The sequence below is a fragment of the Belonocnema kinseyi genome, chromosome 2 (assembly GCF_010883055.1).
Source record: "Belonocnema kinseyi isolate 2016_QV_RU_SX_M_011 chromosome 2, B_treatae_v1, whole genome shotgun sequence".
Lineage (NCBI taxonomy): Eukaryota > Metazoa > Arthropoda > Insecta > Hymenoptera > Cynipidae > Belonocnema > Belonocnema kinseyi.
In genome coordinates, this window is record NC_046658.1 from 86691638 (window position 1) to 86695939 (window position 4302).

Genomic DNA, 4302 nt, shown 5'->3' on the forward strand with positions numbered 1-4302 from the left:
AGTCTTATATCTAGTTCCTTATCTCTATTTCCTGCGATAGCAGAATTTAGGACTTGTTAGCAAACTTGTGAGCGAGCAACCGAAAGCGAGAGTGCAAGCGAGAGAGAGAGAGCATCAGAACTTAACTCTTACATTACCGTTACTTACAATATTTACGCTTCTAATCTAAGCGACTTCCGTTTCCTTTTTCTTTCACATTTTCATACCTCCATTTGCCTTATTTTCACATGCATTCTTTCATTCTCTCTCATCCGTTCCCCTAGAACCCTTCTAACTCCTTCATCCATTCTTCTCCTAATCCATCCTCCCCTAGAATCTTAACCACATTTTCTTGTCAGCTTCCTTCATCTTCCATTCCTCTCCTACATCCTTCCCGTACATGCTCCCATTTTTCCTCTTTCCATTCACATATTCTAGACCTTCTGTTTTCTTCTTTTACCCAATACATGCCCTCCCTTACCTCGTTTGTCAATCTAAATCTTGCTATTCTGATCAACCTTCTCTCTCCCCGTCCCTTTTCTAAATACTTTGGTAGTCTTTCCTTTTTTTATCATCTTATACCATTTATTGTATTTTTATACCTCAATCATCCCCCATCTTTCTATTCATTGTCTTTCCCTCTCATTTTTTCCAATTCTGCATAGTCTACTCCAGTCCTGTCTTCTATTTCTGTAGCATTTAAGAACTCCTTCCTTTCTTCTTCTGATCTCGTTAATTCGATATCCCTCCCTAGCCTCTCTTCTACCTCCATCAAACACTTTCTCGCCAACTCTCTTCCCGTTTCTTCCCTTAGCTTCGTCTCAAATTTCCATGCCCTCTTTCCCGCTCTAATACTTAACTTATCCATTTGCGCTTCTTCTCTCACCATATTTTCTGGCGTCCTCCAGTCTGCCTCTAATGTCCCCTTATATACCTTTCTTGTAAACTTTCAATATCTTTCCTTTCTTCCCATCCCCATATCTCTGCTCAATAACCTAATACCGGCCATACCAGCTTACTGAATAACCACATTCTCCTCCCCCTTTTTTCACCCCCTGCCATCAACACTATATCGTCTGCGTATGCCAGTGTATATATCTCTTCCTTCCCTATCCTAACTCCTCCCAAACCTTTTATCCTCATTTCTTCTTCCAAGTCTGATATTAAAATATTAAATAAAAGTGGACTCGGAGTACATCCTTGCCTCACACCTCTCACCAACCAGAAACTATCTCCTATATGCTCTCCTACATTTACCCTGCTTTTAGTCTCTCTAAAAATGTCCGATACTCTCTTTATTAATCCCTCGCTTATCCCCCTTTTTACCATAACCTTTTCTGTTTCGCCTCGGTCTAATGAGTAAAACTCCATATTATAATAATCCATACTCGATTGCACATTATCCATGCCCATTTTTCTAGTTCTTTCCCTCCATATTTCCATACTTCATTTGGAATTTCATCTATACCAGGAGCCTTTTCATTCTTCATTATTCCTAAAACCTGAACTATTCTTCCCTTGTTATGTCCTCTTCCTCATCCTCTTCCGTCCTAGCCTTCTCCGCCTCTTTCTCAAACCTTTTATTTTCTTCCTCTTTCTTTTGATCACACAACTCAGTATACTCTTTCTTTCTTTTCCTATATTCTTCTCCATTACTTTTCTTTTCTCCACTTTCTTAATTCCTTTCTGACCTCCATTTTTTTCTCTTTACAGTCTCCATCCCACCCATGTCGATTCTCCCTTTCACTAACTTCATTTTTATTTGTGATCTCTAACCCTCTTTTTATTTCTCCTATAATTGTTTCCCTCTCCTCGTCCACATTTCCCTCTCCCATTTTAATATATGTGACCTTTTCTCTAAACTGTTCTTTTCCTTTCCTTGACCAATCCCCTTTTCCTACACTTTTGACATCCTATTACATCCTATTCAGGCGGAATTTAAATTATAAACGATTTAAGTGCATATTCACTGAGAAAAATAATGAACATCCACATAGAAGGATTTGAATGTAGTTGTATACAAGAAGACTAATGTAAGTGAAGTTTCGGAGGGTACCTCGCACTGGCGTCGCGACTAAATCAGTCTCTGAAAGCTTAAACAGGCTACAGTAAACTGATGGTGACGGATTGTTGATACTGGCCGTGCGCTGAAAAACTGCATAGTCGAGCAATTCTAGGAAGGACTAAATTAGTCGTTCTTATATTAACGCTCTTGTTTAATTGCCAATATTGTGTATAGTTTTCAACCTTTTCTCCATTTTTCAAAGCTTTTTATGAACTTTTGGATCCAAATTTGATACCTTGGGATTTAGAGGGATTTTATATTCAGAAACTTGTCGTTTTCTCATTCAAGGATCCCCTACTTTTTCGCATTAGTAATCAAGAAACACAAAAAGACTCGTGTAAATTCGTATTCTTGTAATTTGTTTCTTCCTATAAAAGGACAAATTTATTGCATATACTATGAGAAATGGCTGGTATGGTATGGACACGTACATACTTGAGGGGAGGCATTTGCAATCTTTATTGTACTGGTGTTTATCCATGTATTTTTTTAAAATTTTTTTGGGGAGAAGAATAACACATATACTATACTATAATCAATGCAAAAATGAAATAAAATTTTGATTAAAAATTAAACCTTGTAAGAACATAAGTATCTCAAATAAGTGTGAGATCTTTTTGTTCCCTTTTTCCACATTGTTGATTGTAAAAACTAGAGATGTTTTTTTAAAGTATCATTTTTTACGTGTCATTTTTTTGAATGTATTAAAAAAAAAATGTCTAAATCATTACTAAATTACTTAAGATGACGTCGAATAATGTATTGCGACTGCAAAAATTGCAAATAAATTGTGGTTTGACTGCTGCGTGGTCCACATATTTATGCCGATTTAGGTGCAATTGTAATTGCACGATAAACGAAGCGATTTGACCGGACATAAGTTTAAAATTATTGTTACTTTTGTTAGTCCGATATCTTAAATATGGGTATGTCACGATATCGGAATAATTATACTTAGCTCACCGTTTAGTTGCTTTTAAACATCCAAACGGCCAAAAACACCCCTTTGACAGGCCGCAAAAATAATGTTGTCAAAACCCTACTCTTTTCTAACGTTTCGTGGGGGTGGGAAGGCACCCCTATGCCTAGCAAAAAAAATAATGCTTGACAAATTACTACTTATTTCCAACTTCTCGATAAATATGATAATTACGATATATCGTGACAGACCCATATTTGAGACATCATAGTAACAAAAGTAACAATAATTTTACATTTTTGCCTCATGAAATCGATTAATTTATCGTTCAATTAAAGATTCTAGTAGTTTGTTACCAAACGAAATTCAGTTTCCTGCCAAAATAGAGGTGACAGGTGACGCCCCTATCCTGCAATCTAACCCCGATTTAAATCACTTAACTATCCAAGTCGAAATTGTAACCCTGCTTTAAGCCTCCCAAGTCTGCAGCTTCGTAGACTTAAAGAGGATATAGTGAGGACTTATTTCTATACATATATATCCTAATCTAGGTCTCCTAAATGGTACATATTTCTATTTTCTCCACTTGTAGGTTTAAAGTAGTTTTTAGTTAGAACTTCCATTGAGAATCCATGTCCAACCTCACTGCACCATTAAAAGCTTAAAGGAGGATGTCATGAGACCCTACATTGAGTGTCACTCTGGTAGCGTACTGTCGACTAATTCTTAGTCGTTAATTCTTCATGATATCGACCTTTTGAATACTGTAGACTCGTTTTTTTACTTAAAATTATTAATATAGGTCTAGTGGAATATTTATTATCACTAAATAATTAATTTTTAATTATTTAAACAAATGGAATTTCTTTAAATAATTTGTTTTTCGAAAATTCGTTTTTTCCCCTACAAATTATTATTATGAGCCTAGTGGAATATTTATTAATAATGGTTCATTAATTTTTAATTGTTTAAACAAATGGAATTTGTTTAGATTTTTTTTCCGAACAATTTTTTTCCTTAAAACTTATTACTATTGTTTAAGTGGAATATTTATTAACATTGGTTCATTAATTTTCAATTGTTTAAACAAATATAATTTCTTTGCATTTTTTATTTATTAATATTTCTTTAGTTTAGTGGAATATTTAACAACAATGTTTGATTACTTTTTATATTTTTGAATTTTTTTTATACAAAAGTATTACTATTGGTCTTGAGGAATACTTAATAACATTGCTTAATTAAATTTTCATTATTTAGGCAAATCCCATTTTTTAATTTGTGGGTCCGGATGCAATAAGGGCACATAAAATTTTTTCGTGCGAAAACGAAGTCCCCT